Here is a 26,369-nt window from a genome sequence, read left to right as displayed (position 1 = left end):
CTCACTATGGTTCAAAGCTCCTGACTTACTGTTGTATATGATACATTTTCCCATTCCTTTCAGTGTCTCTGTAAATCCCCTAAGAGCTTTCAATGAGGGTCTAAGAGAGAAGGAGACATACAGATTGTCAAGCCTGGCAAACTGGAAGCCAGATAGCAATAGTTCATAAACTAAATATTCTGGCACTATTCTGACAAAGAATCTTCAGACAGCATCACTTTTCCAAACAACAATTCAGCATATATCTCTAATATGTTTGCTGGAAAAAGAAAAGCAAAACTGTTTACATTGAACAGTTAAACAATAAACACGGCTAATGATTTTTCTGTTTTAGTGGGCAAAACTATAGTTATTCTAAAATGTCAATTATACACAAAAAGGAAACCTAGCTGTATTTATTGACTCCTTGTAGCTCAGATGCAATATATATTTTTTGCATATAGTAATGCATTTTTATAAGCTAAGCTCAAACAAGGAGATGGATTTTTTTGTTTATTTGTTTGTGTGTGTTTGATTTTCTAAAATGCTTTAAGATAGATGGTATAAGGAAAGCCCCAATCAAACTTCTATCATTGGAATGCAGAACCACAGAATAATTTAGGTTGATAAACAATTCCAAAACACCTTTCAGGGTGATAGAAGGCAGATCAAGCTTTTCTGGGTCTTACTGAGTTTTTAATATATTCAGATTTGAAGATTCTGCATTTCCAGGCAACCTTCTCCACTGCATAATCATGTTTATTGTGATTTTTCTTTGTATTTGTTCAGGATTATGCATATTGCCACAAATTACTTCTAGCTAGAGAAGTCTGCCTGAGCCGTCCCTAGAATCATTTTCCTGTGTAGTTGAAGACTGCAATTAAACACCTTAATAGAGGAAAAACTCTCCTCATAGATCATGTACTACATCTCTACCGAGCCTACTTTGTTCAGTTAGGGGATGCATAAATAAGAGAGTAAATATGACCCAGGTATATTACCTGAGAGGATATTCACTCCCTTTAATGTTCCAGTCATGTATCTTATGATCTGTGACTGCTCATATTTTTCTGGCACTGGATCCATCTGCAGTCAGATATAGCCTGACCAGATGCCACTCATCAACACGTTCCTTGCTTCACATTTTGCCCAGTGCCTCTGTGGTTTCTCCAGGTGACCTGTAAATAAGAAGACACACTCCTTCAGCTTCTACCATTCTTGTCTCACTGAACTCTCTTAGCCTATTCTCTCTAATGCTTTTCATGTGAGTTTGGAGATACACAGATTTTTGAAATCTATCCTTAATGTTTAATTTATCCTAATTTTCCTTAACTGTTTACCCTCAGTTATCCTTAATTTACCACCAGAATAATTTACCTTTAGAGTGAATAGCAGCCTTATATAGGAAGAAAATATATTCATTTATACTCATTTATATAAAAGGATGAATTTTTACATAACTGAGCAAATTCTGTCATTGAATTCAGCGGAGCAGGATCTATGAGTTATCTTATGAGTAATCTCTTCTGTGATGAGGACTCAAAATCTTGTAGCCTTTGAGGTATGCAGTATTTCATGAAAAGTTTTTGTTTGTTTTATATAAAACAATTGAAACTTTTCGTTTTCTCAGGAAATGTTTTTTTTTGTTTTTTGTTTTTTTTTTTTTAAGCGGATAGTAAAGATCTAACATGGATGTCCCACTATAATAAATGAAAATGATAAATTTGTTGGATTGGTTGCAGAACATACATTTAATAACTGATTATTACAGACATTTTCATTTCACTGTTAATAAGTACTCACAGTACTACACACACTCCTCCTAATTGCTCTGAAATACAAGTAATTAATTTATATCAAACTGGTCTCTGATTAATTTACTGTGTTTCACTATAGTCAAGAAAAATTATGAAACAGGGAACACAAGGCTGTAAATGTATTTGGAAGTGGCAGGGAGAAGAGACATTTTACAAAGCACAGTAGATTGAAATTTGAATTTGGAAAACGCTTCTCTAGTGGAACACTAGGGACTTATGTGGATATGACTTTAAAGCTAAAAGACAAAGCAGTATGAATTATACTTTATGTCTTGGCTTGCTTACTATCAAAAGATCTGTATAAATGTATCTCAGTAAGGTTATATTTCACATTATTAGGTACGAAAAAGATAGCAGGAATAATGTCTGAAGTTATTCTTGCTCAGAATGTGGCTACAAAAGCTATTTATTATTTGCTATGACAGCAAGTCAAACATATTCGTGACAAGAAAAAAGAAACCACAACTGTTTTGGACTGCATAAATCATTAGTCATGGTGTGATTTTCTTTTTCGGTTAAAGATCATCATCCGTTCTTGAATGAAAGGTGGCACACTAATCTTGCCTGGTAACAGCAAATTTCATGAGACTTTTTTTGCCACTACCCTAAACAGACAGTCATGCAAAGTCACTAATTTAGAAGAAAGGTAACAAGTAAGGATGTGCCGTTTATGTTATAGCATATTTGTATCACCTGTTTATTCTCCATTCACTTTATGGACTTGCAGAAATTCCAGTCACTTTAAATGCCCAGATTTTCTTTCCATAGAAAACAATGCAGGAACGGTGTTAATCTCAGGACTGACTTTATTCTAAGATTGGACTTAGGAGAGCACCTAAACTTAAGCTTGGAAGCACACCTGGGTTATCTAGACAACCACAGCCTTATCTAATGCCATGTATAGGAGTAAAAGCAGCTGTGTTCAGAAATCTATTCTGAAATTGATGTTTCTGATCTGTGGCCCCAACTTTTTTTTTTCCGCCAAAGTCACACAAAGCCTCAAAATGCTTTTCTCTTTTGCATGCATATCTGTGTGTATGTAAGTATATGTATGTATACATGAATATTCAGATATTTTTTTTTAATATGTTTGAGTTTACTACAGGTAGTTCTTGTAGAACTTTGTGTCTACGCAGGGCAGGATTCATAACCTTTAAAGAATTTAACTATTACTATTTCTACTATAGTTGAACTATATGATCAGTAATAAACAGTCTGGGTTTAAGTAATTAAATGATTATATTGATTATATTTTCAAAGACCTAGCAGTAAATATTCATTACAAGTCCATAGGTATACCCCCTCTATTTTCTCATGCTCTGGAATACTATTAGTGGATAAGTTTATCTGGTTAGACTGTTGGTGAAACCTGCTTTTAATATTTATACAAACTAAACATTTACTAGTGGCAGTATTAGCATACAATACAATTAACATGCCAATCAAAGATTGGTAGCAGTTTTGTGCAAATTAATTGACCAATCACATCTAACAGTTAAATAACAAATATGACATGGGACAAAGTTTGAAGTTTTTGAATAGTCCTTTTGTTTGCTATACTTTTGCTGCCACAGAAAGCTGCTATTCAGCATAAGAAAGCATTCTGAAAGCTAATCCACATTTCTACATACAAGAGGTTTTCATGACCAACCCATAAAAATCAGAGAATAATAATTAAATGAATAATTTAAAATATGTTTCTAATAAAAATATTAGTAATGGTCAGAAATCTCTCATGAGAAGCAAAAATTAAATCATTGCAGAATGATTCATTGCAAATTATTCACACAGCTGTAGAAATGATTCAGTCAGACAGATTGATGGGTAGAACATGCCCATAAAAACAGGATATTCCACACTCATTGTTCTCCTTTCTGTGCTACACATTCCATAGCTTTTGCTGGAAATGTACAAGTATGTGCAAAGTAATTAATGCCAGTCTGCAGAAAAATTTGATTTTTGTGCAAGCACCACATTAAAAGATACAGCCCAACAGGAGCAATTGGATGAAGACAGAAATGAAATATTGCATTCTCAGTTAACAGAGGGAATACCAAGCTGAATGTCTCAGGCTTCAGTTTTATGAGAATTGTATAAAGTTGCACAGAGTCAGATAATTTATTTTTCTGACCAAGAAAAATATTTCCAACTAATATGTAATCTCTAGAAGAAGGTCTTTTTGTTTATTGCAATACAGAGCAGACTTCCAAAGATTAAATTAGTATGATGAAATATGCTGTGGGTCATAATATTTTCAGAAACAACCTGCTTTCTAACTGACCCCTCCCTCTTTCCTTCATGTATGAATTATAATATTTCTGTAGTTTTAGATACTTTTTTTCTGTCAAATTTACACAAATTGTGATCTCATTCAAGTTTAACTTGATGATTTATGAATAGCCCTTTTAAATATTTACCGTGAAGTCTTTATCTATAGGCAGATTTTTTGCTGGCAGTTTAACAGCTTAATAACTGTAAACATTTATGAGTGGAACATAGTCTTAAAAAAAAAAAAGAAAACACAACAGGAAATATGTCTATTATTCTTACATAAGTATGTAGCTGCTACTTTTAAAACACTACAGCTGGTACCCTTTGATTAAGTAATGCTTATCAAATGGATTATAGTAATGGGAAATTGTATATTACAGGAAAAGTGGGGGGAGAAAAAGAAAAAGAGAAAAAAGGAGAAAAAAGAAAAAAGAAAAAAAAAAAAAAAAAAAGGAAGTCTACCAGAAACCCCAAAAAGATAGTTCTGTTTCCCAAAGAAAATTCTCAGAATTTTCTTCACTCTTCCATAATCTTTGGAGCTGGATTATTAATTTAGATAATTTCACTTACACGGACCTTGTACATGGTGTATTTCTAAGGACAGGAAAGAAGAACTTCCATCTTAAAGATTTCATAGCCTCCTACAGTGATTCTACAAAATCCTGGGGCATGGTAACACAGTAGTTTTCATAAGCATGGCCCCCAAACTCGACTTTTCTCTAGGAAATAGGGGCAGCAGGAATCAATTCTCTTACAAACTGAGCTCCAGTAATGCTCTAAAATATTTTTTTAATAGCTTGGGAGTCTTGATATGCATAGGTATAATTATTCATAAAGTGAGTATCCCTGTATAGACTCATCCAGGACATGCATACAGGCACAGAAAATTCAAAACTCCTTGTCCACAAATAACAGGACACACCTTCTACATTTTTTGCCCAAGTTAATCTATTATTTGGTAAGGGACACAAAAGTCAGAAGAAAATTCAGGACAGAAATAAAATAAAATAAAATAAAATAAAATAAAATAAAATAAAATAAAATAAAATAAAATAAAATAAAATAAAATAAAGTAAAATAAAATAAAATAAAATAAAATAAAGTAAAATAAAATAAAATAAAAAAGGAGAAATCTCCATGTCCTATTAGAAGTGGATCACTTGTGCCTTTTTTTTCAGTACAGGAAAAATCCATAAACATTCTCTAATCACTTTCAAGAATTTCATTTGATGTTCCGCTAAAATTCAATAGCAAATGAGATAAAAAAAATAATAATAATAATAAAAAAGAAATAGAGGTCTTCTGGAAAATAAGAAGTCTGGCTCAAGAATGTGAGGAATTCACTTGCAGTGCCTTGGAGAGCTACACACACACACAGAATTATGTAACAGGTGGTGTGGGTGGGTGTGCATGTGCAGACAAAACATCCCAGTACCACTGCTGGTTCACAATGAGAATTCATACCCAAGCATGTCAATTCCACATAATCATGTTAGCACATTTTTCCTAACCTGAACATGTTGAGCACAAAGGAACTTCATGCATCGTGCTGTTTATCCTTGACCTTTCTTGTTGAGTTCAGGGAGGTACATGCGTCCTCTACTTTCTCTTGGAAAATTCTAATTAAAAGAGAAGGGAAAGATTTAAATGTGTGAAATTTTAATAGAGTTTCCCAGTGCATCAATAGTACATTATGTCATTCTGGATAAATTTTGACTGAATTAGCTTTTGCAGAATGCCCACCAGACCTGCTTCTACAGGCTGTTTTGCCATCTGCACTATTAAAACATCCTCATTAAGTGTGCCCAGGGTCTAATCTTTCACAACTAATCACAAATTGTCCATAATGCATAGCCTGAAATAGAATTGCTGGAATTAACTTTTAAGAGTTAAACTTGCAAATTCATTACACCAGGAAGAAAAGGATATATCTAGTTAAAATAATTTTAGTCTGGAAAGAATGACGATTAGCCTGGTTACAGACAATGATAACAAAGATCAGATACTAATAAACTATTATCATTTTCCTCTAGGGGTATCAGGAAAGTTTTAATGTGTTTATACTGCAAGTGTTACATAAGCTCTTTCATTTCTCTGCAAGCTTGTTTGGAAAATCCTACTATGTACAAGTATTGACCCATCACTGGATTTAAATAACAGACTCTTATAGGCTAAAGAAAAGCCTAATTTGTAAACTGAATACCCATCCTTGTAGACAACAGGAAAAAAAATCTGCTGTGCTCCTAAAAGTGGTTTTGTTACAAATTAATACTCCCCATTTTGTCTCTGGAAGAAAAAAAAAAAAAAAAAAAAAAGAAAGAAAAAAAAAAAAAAAGAAGAAGAAGAAGAAAAGAGTAATAGAAAGAGTCTAGAATATACTATCCATATCTGGAGATTTAGGTTCAAGTCTTGCTCTGTGACTCACCTTCTTGTTCAGGCAAGTCATGTATGTCCTGACTCACACTTCAGTTTCCTCCTCATTTAACATTATCTATCAAATGGAACATATAGTTGCTGTATTGAGACAGAGGATCACAGTCATACTGAGATAATTCAATGTCAGAATATTATCAATTAGAAGTCAGGAAGTTCCTAGGATGTGTGTCTGTCAATCTACGATCAATGACATTTGAGGATTTTCTTTGCAACTATATAAAGGGTACTGTGGGAACTCTGCTCAGTATCTGAATTCCTGAAACATGAACATATAAAAAGCTTCTTTTGTCTGGTTCAACTTCATTTTAAAAGTAACTGGGAGGAGTACAGAAAAGACAAAGAATCAAAGTCAGAAACAGTTCAGGAACTTTTAAGTGTGAGATCTGTTTAAAACCGTGAAGGGTGTTGTTAAGTCCTGGCTTGAACTGGTATTCTCATGATTCCCAGTCTCATTTGGGGCAAGGTTGAAAACTAAGGACTATGAATATCCTTTAGTTTGAAGTCCTAGTCCTGTCAAACTTGAGGTTTCCCTTGCAATGCAATTTACATTGTGAGAGCACACAAACACACAGCAACTGGGAGCTAGCCTCTCACTGGTCTAACGCAAAAGAAAATAGGCATATCTTGTTATGGTTTGACAGCATTTTTTAAAAGCTGAAACACTTCAGTAGAATTCAGTCAGTCAATAGAATGCTTACAAATCATGCCTTTGGATGCAGAAAATGATTAATCTAAAAATTAATGATTTCTAGCATATTGAAGGAAATAGAATTTTCTGATGACAGCCCTAGTGTCCATCCTTCAGAGTAATATGCTATCCACAGTACTCTTTTGCACTTTTTCTACCCTCTCTGTCCTTCTGTGTCCCATAAACATTTCAAAAGTTGGATGACTGAACACTTATCTCTCCAAATAATATAGGAAGAGACCATATTTAGATTTATAAAATAAAAAGCCCATTATTAAAACTGTTTTTGAAGAGGTAAAGAAAAAGAAAATCCTTCCCAACACTGGACCATAATCCTTGCACTCTTCTGATGAATGCATCTGGATCTTCAGGCAATTGTTATTCCTTGGAGCATCAACTCTCTTTGTAACATTTGAAAAAAACAAAAAAACCACTAAGTTCTAAATACCTTTTGTGACCTAATGGCTATAAAGAAATATGCTTGGGAAACAGGTAAGTATGTGCTCATCTTATGACTGTCACCATTCTAGAGTAAGTGAGTAGTGCATTGATTATCATATACCTTCTTACGTTGTGCATGCAAAGACATTGTGGTGGCATGTTTCTTCACATTTTGCACACTACATCTTACAAGAAGAGATATGTATGTGCTAGACAGCTCAAAAGACAAAATAAACTCTTTCAGTAACAAGGGAATGACTCAACAGAGAAATGGCATAGGCAAAATTCAATGTATATCTTCAGAGGGATACAGACAGATAACTAATTATTCAGAAGGACCAGGTGTGGCAATTCTTAACTACATCTCTGATCTTGCACTCAGACTAAACAGCAGCATAATGTTTCCAAACAAGGTAATGCATTTAAAAAGACCAAATAAAGAGCTGCACCATAAAGAGCTGCCTTCTCATCAATGAGGTCTAAGGACCAGTGAGTAAGGGAGTTTACTCAGTGCTAATCATTCATTGAAATAATTGGATTTCAACTCATTCGCAATGGCTTAAAAGAACAGAGAAAATGTCCAGTTCGGACTAGTCTGATGCAGAAGTGTGGTGTTTTGTTTTGTTTTTTTCCTTGTTTTTTTTTGTTGTTGTTTTTGTGTGTGTGTGTGTGTGTGTGTGTGTGTGGTTTTTGTTTGTTTGTTTGCTTTGTTTTTAATAAATACCCACCAGATCTGATTTACTCACATCACATCTTCATCCACAAAGCAAAAATGTCATGTATTTTCCCAACCAGACCAGCAGCATGAGCACAAGATAAGGAGGGTGCTGGAGTTAGAGATAAAACCAGAGTGTAAAATACTCTCTCTGGATTCCCTAATATTGATTCCTAGCTTAGCAGAGATTCTTTGCATCTACTTAGACTTAGACTTAAATACTTGGACTGTCAATAGTTGAACAGTAAAAAGAGGCAGAGGGAACCAAGCAAGCAGAGGCCACACAATACTGATTAATGTTTTTAAAAAAAATCCATACTGAAGCTGGCAAATCCGGCAGGGATTTTCCCTGGCTTCTCTGAAAAGAAGGGAAATGAAGTCCTCTTTTGCAGCTATTGCCTGGACATGCTTCAGAGCTGGGCCTTTCCCAGGGTTACTGAAAGACTTCTAATCCTGGCTTTCACCTGCTCCAGCACATCACATTTTGCAGCTCAGCAGCAGTCTATCTTTAGCCTCTCAGTGGTGGGACATTTGGGGCAAAAGAGGATTAGGCAGGCCAGCACAGATTTCAGTGCAGCCTGCAACTAACTGCAGATGCATTATCAGCATAAGCTGTCAGTATTGACAAGAATATATAACAAGATTGTTGCTTTGTTATATTTCTGATTAATAGGTTTCTGTTAAACATGAAGAAAAAATGTTTCTACCTAAATATTATATTGTTCATAATAAATCTTCCATACACTATGCCTGTGCAATTTAGCGTTTGTTTTAACTGGGGGATTGAGACTTAGAAAGAAACAAGAGGCAAAAGATGATTTGGTGGAAGAAAATGCTTCACATCAAACATTATTTTTGCAAGGCAAAAGTGACATATCCCTGACAAACCTAAACAGTTAAATCAAAGAATGAGAAGAGCGAACTGTTGATAATGAGCAGAGCTTTGGTTTCTGTTTTCATAGTATTATATTACTCCTCCATGAATTCACAAGATTTGACTTCATTGCATGTTCTTGTAAAATTTCTTCAATGTGAAGTCATGAAAATGAAAGTAACGCAATTTTATTCCATGTTGTGGTTGGGATTTTTTTTTTCTTAGAACTTGAAAGAATATTGAGATTTTGAGATTATTTATGAATCCTCAAGAGTAAGTGCTTCAAATTGGAAAGGCTGTTTTTACTGTGGGTGAGCTACAGCACTTTGCTTTTTGTGAGGATGAGCTTCCACATATCAGATTTTATTCTCTTTTGAAATATTCTTTGTCTTTTGGAAATGAAATGTATCCTCACTCTGAACTTGGGTTTGGCAGTTTTTCCGTGAAATCTAGGACTTCTGCCAGGGGACCATGAAGATGTAGGGTGGGACAAGGGAAAAAACGGGCTAGCCTGAGGAACAGTTTAGCAAACTGTGGGCAAGGCTTACTGGAACTCAAAGTACAAAATCTTCACTAAGGCTTAATTCTAGAAAAAATAAAATTGATTTAGTGAACGTTTTTCTGACCCATAACAGTGTTCAGATGGAGATATGCCAGTCTGCACTCCTAATCCTTGCACATAGCAGAACTCTACTGATAGTATCTGAAGTCTTATATATTTGTAGTGGTAGAAATGAGACTCTAATTTGGTCTCGTTATTTCCTCTTTTTTTTTTCTTTCTTTCACTTCAGATGAAATAATAATAATATTCAAATAATCAATTATTACTTGAGGTGATGCTTTTAGTACATTTTTTATGGTCAGGTTTGTGATTTTTTCCTAAAGTTTGAGGAAAGTCCATGTATCTATTGGGGATCTACCAGATAAAAGATACCTTTTTAAATTCTTTAAAGTTCTGAAACAAATTCCCACTTTTGATGTTAACCCAGCCAAGATCCCAAAGCCAGACTGATTTTAAACATCTTTTTCTGGCCAAGTGTGTGGTTATTAAATGGGCATAACAAAATCACAACTTGTTAACATGAATTACAGATCTGTGTTTCTTTTACCAGTTACAACAAAGCCAATTATTTGTAATGAGCACAAAAGAGCTAAGAATAAGGAAAGTTCTCAAAAGTTTTGTTTTAATATGCCTCTTCTCCTGAAGTTACTGACCTTTTCAGCAATCATACTGCAATTTCCACTTAACTCGCATTTAACTCCTCTATGATAATAAATAATAAATCCTCCTATCTCCCATTTCCTCTCTCAACAGAAAACACTTGGGAAGAAAAAACTTGGCCTTGTTGCTGTAATTTAAATTATGACAGCTTAGTTATCAAGGAACAGAGACCAAACAGATTACCTGGCTGTAAAATTTGTGAATTTTAAGAGGTGTCATTCACTGTCCTGAATCCTATCAGAGTAATCTCAGCTATTAAGAATAAGTGCTCAGAGAAGTGCTCACTTGGCATCTAATATGCAGCTATTACTCTTGTTTTAAGGTGCATAATTACATATGCACTTGTTCCCTAGCTACAGAGAAACTGTAACAAAACTTGTGAAAATTATTTTAACTGAAATTAATCTTGGCTTTAGAGCAAACAGGATTTGAAACTTCTCTTCCTGGAAGAGTTACCAGAACAGGAAAATTGGGTGTGCTACTAATAACTTGGCTTTTACATACAGATGTTATTGTCCAGCCCTCATGAGTAAGTCATACTTTGCATGACTCAAATTTAAAAAACATTAGAGTTGTGGCTTGAAGCAGTGAGGTTTTTGCAGTGAAACATTCAGAGTAAATAAACTAGAATAATACAAAAGAAATTCTGTGCTGTGCTTCCCTACTTCCTTGCACTGTTGTTGGGAGGCTTGTCAGAACTGCCTGATTTTACAGTTACTGTAGCTGCTAGCATGACGAAAAAGTTCTTCCTTCTCTGAGAATGTCAGTGTTGTCTGTCTATAACAGGTAGTCATTATTTAATGAAAAGCAGGGTTCTCTTGAGATCTGGAATATATTTAGCAGGACATAACTTATCAATTTGTGTAAATTTTCTTTATATTGTATGTAATAACATATTGATTCCCTCTCTTAAATTAAAAAATAGATATTAACATGCTGTTGACAATAGTAATAGTTTTCTTAATTTATGGTGAACCTTGTCAAGTTACAGATGTATTGAATGTCTCCACTGGAACAAATATTCTTCATAGCTCTATCAGCTCTCAAACTCATTTTCTAATACTAAGATGCCCACCTGGTTCCTCAACAATATCTTTATATGAATTTAACTTGAGTTAAAGCAGAAGGCCTATATTGATGGATATTAACTAAATTATCATCATATCTCTCTTGTATATCTGAGAATATGGAGAAGGAGCAAGAGAGTAGGTCTATCTATTTCTCCTCTTTCTAGTCCTGTTATACATTTTCAGTTTCTTTTTGAAATGGTGTCACTAATTGCATTATCAAACAACAAGACCATAAAATGCATATCTTATTCTTTGATCATATTTGTAACACCTTTTGTTGTTGCTGTTGATGGTCTATGTAATGTAGAAATTGAACCTGGCTACCTTCCAAAATTTCTCAGAAATTTTTTTTTGAAAACTCATGTGGAAAAATAGTAATGATGTATGCTACCTAAAAAGAGACAATAAAAATATTTTCCAAACATACAATTGCACATCCAAGTCATAGAGTTGCAGGCATAACATTTTGAATGAAATTTTTTGTCATAATTCTGGAGACCTTGGAAGAAAGCAGTATAATTTTGCACTCTAGCCTCCATCGTTCTGGGGGCAGTTGTGGAGTGTTAGATTGGAAATATATTGTTTGGTGGTTGGTGTTAAAATTTGTTATACTGAAGGAAGAATAACTGATTTTTTTTCTTATATATATATATATATATATATATATATAATTATTATTATTTTTTTTTCTTTAGCTTATAATCTTATCCACGTGTACACATTTTAAAAGCTGCTAAGGTCACTGAACAAATAGTAGAATCAACTGTATTAAACAATGCTACTGTTAAGTAAAATTTGATGATGAGTTTGATTCTGCAGCACATTTAAAGTCACATATTTTGAAACCTAAATGAAAGATAAATATATCTGAAACTATACATTACTTTACAAAGGTTCGCATAAATTATTATATTTTATATTTATATTAATAAATATAATCAGCCAAAAATATATGCTTATTTATACATGTACGCCCTTATCTGAAATGAGAAAATAAACTAATAATAAAATAAAAACTCTAGACAAAATATTTTGAGTCTAAACATTTTCATAATTTGCACTGATGTTAAAGTAACATGCTGTATTACAACACATCAGCTGCCATACTAGTTTGTGCAATTCATTAAGGCAAACTTTCAGACATATTTCTGCATTCAAGAAGACAATTATATATTCAGTTTACATCAAGGTTGATGTAAAACAGGTGCTGAATTGAAACCCGACAGAATGTATATTAACTATCACAATTTACAGTTACAAAACAATGTAATGCAAAAGTTAAACTTTATTGAATTCCTAAATTACTTCACTTAGAATTTAAACATTTTGTCAACAAAATCTGTTCAGAGAACAGCCTAGAATAAGTAGCAGAAGGTGTTATATGGTGATGCTCTTTTTTTGTAATGGAACGCAAAACAGAAATACTCCAGGGTTGAGTCCACATATCATAATAAACACATATATGATATCAGGGTTGTAAAAAGAAAAAAAAATCTTACATTATCCATGAAAGGCTTCCAAGACCTACCCAGAGCTGTCAGAACTTACCCAGAAAACACAGAATTGAATCTCCCGATAGGGCTAAGGAGAATTTGCCTTTAAAATATAAATAAAACTTTATTTCTTGTATATTGTGTACATACATATATATGTGTGTGTGTGTATATGTATATATATATACACGAATTTCATGCTAAGTGTCTGTATGAAATGTATTCTGAATCATACTGGAAAGAATAATATTTTATTCAAAACATATAGAGTATGCCAGAGTTGCAAACGATTATATTCAAATAGTAGGCACCAAAACAGCGTTATTCTGATAATAACTCAGTAATAACTGAGTGGATATCCCTTGTATTTCCATTATGCTTAATGGAGACAGATGGACGCTAAACTTGTAATTCAGGTTCAAGGTGATTTGTTTATTGTTCTCTACTGACTACAGGAGGAACTTATATTTAGTAAGCTGCAAATTTAAATGTAACTTTTAAATACTCAAAACAAGGTTTAATACATTTCAAGAAAGTAGTACCACTTTGCACCAATGAGAGGATCATTGCTGGCTTTTACTACACATCTCAGTAATGTGTCAGAATCTCAATGAATTCTGAGCTATGGTCCTTTCCAGGTTTTATGGAAATGCTTTTGATACTAAAATACCCTCCTTTTAGCTGAAGTTATTTGTCACTAACATCCTCACTTGTACTTTCTAATGTTCTTGGGGAGTTTGTTTTTTTATTAGCAAAACCTTTGCCATTCTCCTTCAACTCTTTAAAGAAGTAGCAATGGTTTACATATTTTAAAAGCATGTACAGCTAACCACCTTAGAAGAAAAATGATTGCTTTAACATACTAAAACAAACAAATAAGTCCCTGTTTGATGAAACTACCCCCAAAACTTGTTGGAAACTGATACTCATGATATGACAAGTGGTTTATTTTTCAGATCCGTCACTTTTTTGCTAGTGTATATGCATGTTATGACATTTGATATTAAATTGCACACAGCCTAAAAGACACAGCTCCATGGGCTATAATGATCTGGTACTGCTTTGCCCAGACTGAAGTAAACATCATACATGTGGTACTCATTTCACATAAATTTCAGTTTCTGATTGGTGGTTACTGTCACTCGTTCAAGATAACAAACACAAAATTACGGGAAAGCAATGTGGTACAAAGTAGCCTGGAAGTTATCCACAGAGCACGTCTTTTATATCTCAAGTTGTAATCCAGCTCACAAGAATGTCTTTCATGTATGAAGAAAGAGGTTATTATCCTATCACTATTCAATCTGTTAATAACAAACATCAGGGGAGAGCAATTCATTTGCCCTGACAGCTTTGTTGAACAGGCTTAGAAACGATTCTGAGTAGTGGAATACATTAAGAAAAAGATGTTATTTATGGCAGAAGGCAGGAAAGGGAGCTTTCCTCCTGGAATCTAGGGAACTTCAGCCAGCCAAAACATAGCAACATTTCCAAAATCTGTTTGCATGATTGATGAAAGACAGATCTTTGTATTTTCAACTCAGATTTAAAGGTGAAGACGTTATCATTTGGTGACATATTTTTCAAGGAACAATATTGAAAAGCTATCAATTTTAATCATATATAGTAAGTAACCTTCTTGGTACAACAATGTAAAGCAGAGATGAGAATATGAAAAGCCAGATATTTTATTGTTCTGATCTCAGATTTAATTTTGTTTAACTATTTTTAGCCTGAATAATACTTTTTATTCAATCTGCATTTCTCTGTGTTCTGGCCTTAACTGGCTTTTCTCAAGAAATGTTATAGAGCAGTATAAGCAGACAACCTGCTCATGTCTACTTATAATCCTAAAGGCATAGTCCGTTCATGTAGTGAACCACCAGACTTATTGTGTGTGCTTGCTGTATTTTATATTTGCATTTTATACTGTATATTTATTTTTTATTACATTTATATTTCATAAATATCAGTGCAATAGATATGTAATCTTACACTGAAAAATAGCTTTTGTTACTGAATATCCTTCTCATAGTCTGTGGCCATAATATTGCCTACAATTCTAGTTAAAACCACTAAACAATGAATTAATAAATAAACAAACAAACAAATAAATAAATAAAATTGATTAAAGCCAATTATTCCAGTCACTATAGTACCTTAAGAAATGTATACACATACAAACACGTATCTGAACAACTCAAATATTCAGATTTGCCAACTGCACACAATTTACACAATGAGTTTTGCAATACATGGTAGATTTGAAAGAGGTTCTTTATAGTTTTACACCTTAAGTACTAAAAGAGTCCAGCATATTCCCTTAATCAGTAAAAGTAGCATCATTTTGTTGAAGCTTACATACTTCATAAATAACAGAAGTGGAAAGAGAACTAAAGAATTCTTTCTTCCCTCTCTCTCCTCATCAGTGCTAAATCTGAGTGTAAAATCCAGGGTTCCTCACTCTTGGGTGTATTCTTTACTTTCCACATAGTGAAATTACTGTTCAGTATGAAGGTGGTGTTTTTAACTACAGGTTGTTACTAATTGGTAGGATGGGACCTGGGCAGCCACACAAGGACACTGGGTTTTGACAGCTGCATAGGAAAACTACACATCAAATATTATAAGCAAAGTTTTTCAAGGTGGATACAAATTTCAAATAACAGAACAAAAAATTGCATTGTTGAGTCTGATTTTGCTTGATCTCTGTTTCATTCCTGTCCTTTTCTCCCCTAAGTTTTTGGATTAAGCCTTTAGTTTTATACTAGGAATATATATCTCCCACCTTCTGTTGTAAAGTACATCAATTGGTCCTGCCCTTGTTATCTATGTTGTAAACTCATGACGTGTTTTCAAAGAAATAAAGTAAAAAAATAAAAACATACAACAACAACAACAAAAAATGAGTTGTAAAAGCTTTAAGTTTCCATTATGAAGCAAAAAAAGACAAATCTAAAAAGTAAAAAAAAAAAAAAAGCCTTTTCTCTTTTGGGTAATATTTTTTTTCCCTCTACACTTAACAAAATTCCAAATGTTAGAAAAAAAGTGAGATTAAATGGTCTTAGCTTTGGCTACTACATCATTATGTCTGCTCTAATACACTCATTTATGGCTGCTCACAAGCATGCTTCCACCTACACATACACATGCAAAGCTACTCACAGTCTTTTTAAAATAACGCCTAACTGCCTAACCACAACAGCAACCTTGTCAGATAATTGCTTCACCATGTACAAAATACATGGGACATTCCAGTAATGAATCTTTTGCTTAAAATAAACATTATTTATACCTGTGATATTTAATATTTTGTTTGTTGAGATGTGTTCTCTTTATTGTGATTCTGTGACACTTTTAACGGAACTTGAGTTCACAATGTTCATGATAAACCACGATCATGAAGTACTGCAGGCCAAATGTGCTAATCTGCTCTGGAATGTTGCCTCATCCCACCTGAAAAGCATATTTGTGCTGAAGACATAACAAAGGGAACTTCTGCTTGCAGACATACTGAAAGTATTTTAACTACCAATCATGCTGGGGATCTCATTTATCATCACTATATTCAGGCCTCAATTTCACAAATGCATATTTCTTTATATCATCTAGACACTGGTGCTTTTAATTTCACTTTCTCTGTTCAGGGAATAAGATAAATCAACCAATCAGATTTTTTTTATTATTATTTTTTAAATTTTTTTTTTATTTTTAGTTGTCATTTTATCTTCCCTCCTACAAGGTTAGTTCTTTCAATTTAAAACCAGGAATCAGAGTATATGAGCCAAAGCCAAATCCCACAGTTGGACTGCATTTAAGACTTCTAACAAGTTAATATGTACACTTTCATGTTTATGAAAGAAATAAAGAATGAAAGATGAAGGAGGGAATAGGATAAAGAAAAACTGTACTTCTGTAGTTATGCCACAAGCATGTAGATGCTGACCTTCCTCACAAAAAAAAAAGAAAAAGAAAAAGAAGAATAAAAAGAAAAAGAAAAAGAAAAAGAAAAAGAAAAAGAAAAAGAAAAAGAAAAAGAAAAAGAAAAAGAAAAAGAAAAAGAAAAAGAAAAAGAAAAAGGAAAAGAAAAAGAAAAAGAAAAAGAAAAAGAAAAAGGAAAAGGAAAAGAAAAAGGAAAAGAAATAAAGAAAAAGAAAAAGAAAAGGAAAAAGAAAAGGAAAAGAAAAGGAAAAAGAAAAAGCAAAATTAAAAGAAAAAAAAAGAAAAAAAAAAGAAAAAAAAAGAAAAAAAAAGAAAAAGAAAAAGGAAAAGAAAAAGGAAAAGAAAAAGAAAAAGGAAAAGATAACATTAAGAGTATTTAGAGAAAGTAAACTGCTTTATATTGAACAGAACAAACGCATAATTTGGTACACACTCCTTAATGTCACCAGCATTGAGTTACTTTCTCCAATAATTCTATTTCAATTAGAATTATTATTTTAATTCTATGATTACTCATTATTATTTTCATATGGCAATTATTGTTTATTTTTTAAAATTCTACAGTGCTATGAATAACATATTCTCAGTAATGAAGTTTGGGTGCAATCATTGACAACTTCCACTGGTATTATTAATAGAGATATGGCAGAGTCAATAATACAGGTGAGCACATAGTTACACATTCATACAATGTAAAAAGTGGTTGCAAAGGTTTCATGATGTCAGTGATTAAAAAATAAGAAAACATTTTAATTCCAGCTGCCTAGGCACACTCTTCACACAGTTTTGAATTTATTTATCCCATATTGTCTCAATCATTGTGGAGGATGTAGGAGGTAGCATAAAGAGCAATTATTTACTTTCTCTTTATATTTAATTTCTTACAAACAAAAATACCCACAGAGTAATTAGGACAAAATTTCTTGATCTGTATTCCTTTCCTTCAGAAGACAATTTGAGTAACTGATTATTAAAATAATATTAATGAAATTATTTAATGCTGTCTTGAATTTAAGGATAATCACTCTCACATTGACAATGTCAAACTATGACAGTGCACTAAAGGCATTATCTGCTCAGGTTCCCATTATTTTCAAAATTCTTTAAATTATACACATAAATTATTACATAAAATAGGTGTAGTTGTAAATGCTGAATATTTCTTCAGAATGTTTCCTAGACCTTCTGTGATGGCTGGACCTGCCTTCCTAATACATCCAGCTCTTACAGCCATCAGTTTGGTGGCTGGAGAGTCTGAATGACCAGTTGGGCACAGGTTTGTTGCAAGCAGCGTGTGACAGACTCATTAAACAAGCACTGTAACAGAATGAGGTCAGAGCAAAAGCATGAGGTCTTGTGGTCAGAACAGGGTCTACACTAAAAGTAATGCCTCCTACTTTATTTTGTTAGCCTGTGTTGTCAGAGACACACGATGGTAATATGGCAGTAGAAGTTAACTGTTCCCAACCACATTCCATGACATTTTCTTGCCATGGGACAGGTGGCAGCAGAGGGGCTGCCTGACAAAATGGCCAAATGGCATCCAATATGGAAGTGCATATAAAGCAAAGGTATGTAATTCAGTCCCTCCATGTAGAAAAATTCACATTCACTGACATTTATCGATGCTTGCCAAACATTTATGGAGGCCAAGCAGTGGATATGAGCACACTGAGATGGTAGGTTGTGTATTTCAGCAGCGGAGACAGCAATATGAAAGACAAGCCACATTCCATACAGATTTTTATGAGTGTGGCATGCAGGTTCTTGATCATTATTGGTGAACATGAAAAAATGCTGAAAAACAGTGTCTTGTAGCTGAGAATTTGTTCTATCAGATAATGTTGTCATGTTCCTTGTATCCATTTTATCCACAGAAAAAAAAAAAAAAAAAGACATTCTTTCAGACTGACCTATGTATGATTGTGAGGAACTAAGGGTTCTCATTTAGATCTATTTTTCTCATAAATTACAAGCACAACTGATGCCTTTAGAGTAGGTGGCTATTAATATCTTAAGGCTTTACCTTACAGGACAGGGCTAGACATCCACCCAAAACACAAATTTCCCTGTGTAAACTCTATATTTCAAGTTGAGAGTTATTTCTAGGAAAGCCATCTTTACTAGAGTGGAATGTAGTTGCTACCCACAATGTCTAGTGAATACCCAGAAGATACAGAATGCAAAGCAAAGCTGTGTTATTTAAACAAGGGTTAAATTGCAAGTACATTTATTAAAAATAAATAAATAAAAATATTCATCTTAATACCTTAAATATATTTTGGAAAACCTATACAGCAGATCTGTACTCTAAAATAACGTCACTATTCTTAGTGTCATTCAAGGAAAAAAGAGAATTGGAGAGAGATCAGTGTCTTCAACACAAATATTTATAGTAAAAGAAAAAGATCTTATTGTAAGTGGAAATGTCAGAAAACCTAAAACATAAGAAGCTTAGCCAGTTCTGCCAGTTCTTTATATTATTTTTAACATGTCATATTACTGGAAACTTATAGTACTATAATTGAAAAATTTAAATTATCTGATTTTTGTCTAATTCAAAAAAGAAGAAATATAAAATGAAATTTCTTTCCACAGAAGACAGTGAGGAATTAAAATAAAACAAGGAATCAGATTTCTGGAGCACAGTATAAATATATTATTTTTTTTTTAAAAAAGGAAAGTCAGTCAATAAAAAACACTATTGCTTATTACGACTATATTACTTATTTTCACAACCAAGCCCACAGTTTAAAATTAGAGCTTGATCTGAAGTGCTTTAAAAATTAGCAGGCTAAACTTCTTCTGTTGAGTATGAATATATTTCCCGTCACAGTTGTCCTTTTTCAGTTTTGCCCTGATTCCATATATAGTGAGTGAGAAACACTGCATCTTATATACACGGGGAGGAAGGGTTAGAAAGTGAACATAGTTTATCTATCATTTAGCTACGCAGTTACAGTAATGTAGAGCTGTACTGTGAATAGACTAAGTAAGCATCCTTCACTCTGTGGAAGATTTTATCTTTGTTTTCTGTTGCATTTAAGGTTTATTTCTCAGACAAGGTAATCCTACTTGTTTAAGAAAAATGAGTGCTCTATAGTTCATTTCAGTTAATAATTTTGTGGGATGTGAAAAAGAAAAACTTTTAAGAACAGATTTGTTTAGTAGTTGGAATGGAAGTAAAATTCTTCTATTTTAATTTTTGGAAGAATATTTTTTTTTCCTTTCTCTCTTTATTTCCTAATGAATTAATTTTGGTCTTTTTATTGCATAAAATTATTGGTGTACTTGGGAAGATGACAATTCCCTGGTGTCTTAAGTGCTGGGAAACTTCATTGCTAAAAATGTGAACAAATTTCTCCAGTGTAACTCTTGACAGCATTTGGCTCCTTTTCGCAACGTAGTCGCATGCTAAGATATTTTCAGAAATGTAAAGCAAGTCATGGCTCTTAACTGGCCTGGACAGAATTTCTTTCTCATGAAACAGAGAACAGAAGAGTAGCAACAGCTTTTAACTATCCTAACTCATCCTACAGTGGTACCAGAAAAACAAAAAATGAACAACCCCAAAACCATAACAAACAAAAAAGAAACAAAAAAAAAAAACCAACAAAAAAAAACCCACTTCATTTTTTATAATTAAAATTAAGAGATTTTAACTTACAGTGATGATGTCTATATTATTCCTCATATACAAATATTTATACTGGTATGATGTTTGATCTGTGTGGTTTAATTTTCTTTTTCAAGGAATATCAGCATCTCAAGATTCTCTTATATTTCAAGTCTTTCTGGACTAATTTACTATAAGACATTTAGTCTTTTCCAAACAACCATCCCTCTTGTGTAACGTCTTAAACAAGACTGCACCATATATAATGTAAATATTTTTATGACTATTTAATAATTAATATTTAACTATGTCTTTGAACAATGCCAATAACAACATACTGATCAACCCATTTTGTGTCTAAAAAATGCACACTCTAATTTAAAGGTAAATAATAATCATGATCTTCATGATCTTTAAAGGGAATCTTTCCCAAAAATTTTCTGACAAATATATGTTCATCAGTTTTATAGCAGTAAAAAAACAATGTGGTGCAAGAAAATAAGGAGATACAGCTGCAAAACTTATTTTCACATTATTCAAGTTGATGTGAAACTCTAAAGTCTTCCATTCTCTGACAGACCTGATTAGCTCAAGGGAAGACACTAAGAAGGATATAAAGATATAAAAAGGGAAGAGAGGATGTCTAAGTTATCCACCCCCGTACTCTGAGAGAAAGGGAGCTATATCTATCAAAGGAGCTCCCTTGCTGTCTGGGCAGAGTAGAAGTAAACACAACATCAGTCACAAAATGTATGGGAAAGAAAATAAAAGCATTTGGAAAGCTGGAACTCAGCAGTGTGAGACTCACTTATTTCTCCCTCTGGAGGTTGAGGGTTAAAGAATCAGGAAACTAGGATCCCAGAGCTGCCCCCCACACAGCACTGCTAGGATAAATCCTGCCTATCTGAAAAAAAAAAAAAAAAAAAAATCAATTATTTTGATCCTTAACTTCATAGAAGTTAACTTAATTCTAACCAGAAAAAGTCTAATTGAAAATGTTCAGCTATACAGTTGTATTGCAGTTCTAGCTCTTTAAAATTCATTGTATAATTATAAGGTATTTGTGTTACAGTGTCACAGTCTTTCACCATTAAGAACTTTAGCAATCAAGGCATCTGTCATTACTTATAATTCTGTTTCTAAAATTGGCATTCACTTTAAATTTTGTAGGAAATAGTAGGAATGCATTGCTGTATGAAATAAGACAGTTCTATGGAAAATTTCCATATGCAGCAAAGAGGGGAAACATAAATGAAAATTTTATATGTATGATGTTGACCAAATTCTTCAGTAATTTTTCAAGCACAGTATTTAGACAGAATGCACAGAGGTATAATTAAGTATATATTTTAATAAAGCAATTTCTTGTTTTCCTTAAAAATAACCGTGATTCTCTTAACAAGATTTTGGTATGGAAATGTCAGCTATCTGACAAGAAAGATAAACCTAGGCCTTAAGTTAAAATCTCTGACAACAATAATCTTTCATGCATAAAATCTAATGACTGAAGTCAAAGCTTTAAGTGAGCCAAGGCTTCAAAGTGTGTATCTCAAAGATGGAATTTCCTGACTTTAACTATTAAAGTTTCTTATTGATGGCAAAGGAATAGTGTCCATTTATGAATTTGGCCACAGGTATGAAAAGCAGTCCTTTGCAATTTACTTTTATTGTATTAACTCCCCCTGTGACATAATGATATATTAAAATTGATCTGACTATCTAACATTTTACTTAGATGCACAGAAAATGGCAAGTATTCAAAATCTGAAGGTACACTGGAGCCTGATGAAATCCATTCACAGATTCTGAGAGAACTAGTGGATGAAGTTGCCAAGACACTATCCATCATATCTTAAAGGTCATGGCAGTCTGTTGAAGTTCCCATAGACAGGAAAAGGGGAAACATAACTGCCACATTCAGAAGGGAAAAAGAGAAGATCTGGGGAACTGCAGGCCAATCAGTCTGTGCTGAAAGACCATGGAGCAGACCCTCCTGAAGGCTCAACTCAGGCACATGGAAAATAAAGATGAGGTGACTGGTGTCAACCAGCATAGCTTTACCAAGGGTAAGTCATGCCTAACAAACTTGGTGGCCTTTTATGATGGAGTTACAGCACCAGTGGATTAAGGAAGAGTAACCAACATCATCTATAAAAAATATTAAGAAAAAAAAAAAGTTTAATGTGAGGGTAGTGAGAAACTGGAGCAGATTACGAGGAGTGGCTGAGGGAGCTAGGATTGTTCAGCCTGGAGAAGAGGAGGCTCAGGGGAGACCTTATAGCTCTCTATAACTTCCTGAAGGGGGGTTGTAGTGAGCTGGGGGTTGGCCTCTTCTCTCATGTAATCAGTGATAGAACTAGAGGGAATGGTTTTAAGCTGCGTCAGGGGAGATTCAGGCTGGACATTAGGAAGTATTACTTTTCGGAAAGAGTAGTCAGGCATTGGAATGCACTGCCCAGGGAGGTGGTGGAGTCACCGACCATTGGAGTGTTCAAGAAATGCTTGGATGTGGCACTGAGGAATATGATTTAGCCAGGAAGTATTGGTAATGGTTGGACTAGATGATCTTCTAGGTCTTTTCCAACCTTGATAATTCTGTGATTCTGTGATTCTGTGATTGCCCAGAAGGTTACAGATGCTCCCACCTGGAGGCATGAGAGGCCAGACTGGATGGGGCTTTGAGCAATCTGGTCTAGCAGTAGGTGCTCATGACTATAGCAGGGGGTTTGGTACTGGATAATCTTAAAGGTTCCTTCCAACCCAAACCATTCTATGATTCTATGATTTTTCAGCTTTTAGAAAAAGCTTTCCAGATGTTTTGTCTGAAGAGATGACTGCAATGAGCTCAGATGCAAAATAATGTATTTTCTATTGTTCATTTATACATGCATAATGATACCTAATTCACTCCAAAGGTAATGCCTTATATTTATTTCCATGGAAACTAGAACAGATACAAAGAGCACAAGTACACTATATGATAGAGTGATTTCTCAGTTCCAAAATACCTATAAGCATTCTTATAAATCAATGGTCGCATTAGAAAATGAATTAAAAAGTATTTCCTGTTAAGACTGCCTATCCAGATTCTTCTGCACCATCTCTGTTTGAAACACAGAACTCTCAAGATGAAAGAGTTAAGACTTGACTACATTTAAAAGTTTTGTAGATATTTGACTTCACAGTTCAAATACCTTTGAGATAATGCTATGACACACACAGTTACACCCACATTATCACATTGCTTAAGAATGTTAAAGGATTTTTTTTTAATTATTTCACAAACTCAAATAGGCTTTTACACAGTAGAATTGTAAAGTTTTATGCAAATGTCTTCTAACCACCCACACAAAAATTTGAATTAAAATGGGCTGAGATCCAGACAGCTTATTTACAAAATATCAAACTTGTGAGATATACACAGATCAAACGCTTCTCTTAAACTAGACATCTAATGAAAACAACAAGAAGTGATAAAAGATTCTATTAATCTTCTAAAACACAGCCCTGCAGTTATCAAAAGTGACATTACCTGTACAGTAATTAACATGCTTAATTTATTCAAATCAGTTCAAGATTTGCAAATAGGACTAATGTCTGACTAAAAGAGAAGTCCCAAAGGCAAAGTGAAATAAGAGGCTAAGAAAAAAATAATAGCTTTACATGGAAAAGTTTAAAACTTCCTAGATAATATGTATGACACATTCTAGTAGAAGATTAGAGTTCAGTGTTCTTATTGTTTTCTCAAGATAGTACTAATTTGTTTCCAGTTAGTAGAAAATGTAGTGCAACTTACTTAACAGGCTCGAGTGGTCACAGGAATATTGTCTCCGCTAGTGATCTTGCTACAGAAATCTGTTCTCCTGGTTCTGGAAAAATAAAACAAAAACAAACAAACAAACAAACCTAGTTAGTCATTTGCATGCCATGTACTCTGTGTGGTTTTTTTTTTTGTTTTTTGATTTTTTTAAAGAGGATATCATTAGTGAGAACATTAATTTAGACACTTCCACAACCATATTGGATACCACTGCTTTAGAGAGGTATTGGGTTGCTTTGGTGGAAATAACAATGAAGAAATAAAAACCAATTAGAATATTGTACTTAAGCCATTTGCAACAGCCTCCAAAGATCTTGCATGAGAATCATATGCTCAGCGATGATTAATGAACTTCATAATGTTAGTTTCCCCCCCCCCCCCCCCCCCAGCCCCCTGGCAGTTGTTAATGTCCTAATCTTTAATAGGAAAAAGTTTTCTACACTGTTGTAAAAGTAATTGTTTAACCATGAGTCTAATCTTCTGATGCCTTAGCAGTGCTGTGTTAGTCACCCTCAGCAGTGTAGAAAAAAAAAGCCACAGAAGGTGGGAAGGGCACAGGTTCTGAAAGACAGTGGTAGATGGCAGAGGTTACAACATTGCTTGTTTTTCCAAGAAAAAGTGGAAAATTCTAATTCTTTCTCTCTCTTTCTAAGCTATAGTCAAAAGATTTGGAGAAGAAGAAATGCTAACAACTAGAAAGGAAAGTGACTTTAAGAAATAATGGTGAGAAGAAAAATAGCAAACTTGCATTCCAAAGATCCCATTGTGAGTCCCCAGCTGTTCAGTTGTACAGAGCTTGTCATCAAGTTCTTTAACATTACGTTTTTTATTTCATAAGACTGTTTTTTTGTAATTTATTATTATCATTGGAAGATGATATTAAATTTTACTTTTTCATAGTCTCAATTTTTGTCACTTTTAACATAACTGTTTTTGTTGCTACCCTGCATCTATCAATATACTCAATAAGTGGAAAAAGTAATTTCTAAGCTTTATTAAGTCTTTGTTTGAGTTGCTGGAGAAAGTCACTTGACATTCTAGTTTTCTAAAATTTAAAACAGTAACATAAAAGTTAATCATCCTATATTAAGAATTCAACTCTCTATCTCCTGAACAGATGCTGCCTAGCTTATAACTGCAAGATTTTGCTTTTTGTAAATCACAATTCCTCACTGAAAATGTACTTAGTCACAACCTTTCCAATGAATACTAGTTAACACATCACCAGCAGAAACAAGCATATACAAGATACACATAAATAATATACATATTCTTTCAATTTGAAATGCTTTCATCTACACTCTAATAAATCAAATGATCCTCTTCACATATAAGATTTATGTTAATAGCCAGAATCTTTTTTCTTTTTTCTTTTTGCAATTGCAGTGTGGGCTGACAAAAATGTAATGCCTGAAAAAAAATAAAAAATCAAAGTCCTGCTATCAGATTGTATGGTTGTTTAGATTGTTTTTTGCTACTTGCTACTACCTTGCACAGTAGGAAATTCAGCTGAAGTCAAAGACTAAGCAAATAAACAAAGCATCTGCTTCAGAATAACTACTTCAGTCAGGGCCAAGTTCTGAGTTACAGGGCAAGTTAGGCAAAGTAAGGAAGGTGAAAAATTTTAATACTACAAAAAGTACTTTATACCTGTCATGTTATAAAGGGGATTTAATTCAGCTGTTAAATCATTCCGTGTTTTCAAAGTTGTTTTTTTGTTTTTTTTTTTGTTTTTTTTTTTTTTTAACTTTGTTCTGTTTTCTTTTTGAAAAGTAAAGAAGTGAGGGAAGAAGGAACTTGCAAGCTTCAGACTCAGTGGAGTAATTCTATTTTGAGTACATGCAATGTGGTTTCCATTTGATTCAGAAGAGGCCTGAGGCCACTGTTTGGCCCTGAGTGATTTGTGACAGATGGTGAATAACAAACTCTAAGCACACATCAAGGGCATTTGGGTAAGGATCACAGATTCCTGTCTGGGAGTACGC

The 26,369-nt window shown here is 33.6% G+C and overlaps 1 long non-coding RNA gene across 1 annotated transcript; it reads right to left on the bottom strand.

Moving 5' to 3' along the window:
* LOC146760772 (uncharacterized) lies at positions 1–24,466 on the bottom strand. The gene is made up of 3 exons (XR_014946753.1): positions 24,361–24,466; positions 5,579–5,686; positions 1–1,157 (listed from the first exon to the last, which is right to left on the bottom strand). It is a non-coding gene; the product is annotated as an uncharacterized LOC146760772 (long non-coding RNA).
* Between the last annotated feature and the right edge of the window lie 1,903 nt (positions 24,467–26,369).

Source organism: Coturnix japonica, chromosome 5, assembly GCF_054131305.1.
Source record: "Coturnix japonica strain WE chromosome 5, WE-NBRP24, whole genome shotgun sequence".
Lineage (NCBI taxonomy): Eukaryota > Metazoa > Chordata > Aves > Galliformes > Phasianidae > Coturnix > Coturnix japonica.
This window is presented reverse-complemented; position numbering and strand designations above follow the sequence as displayed.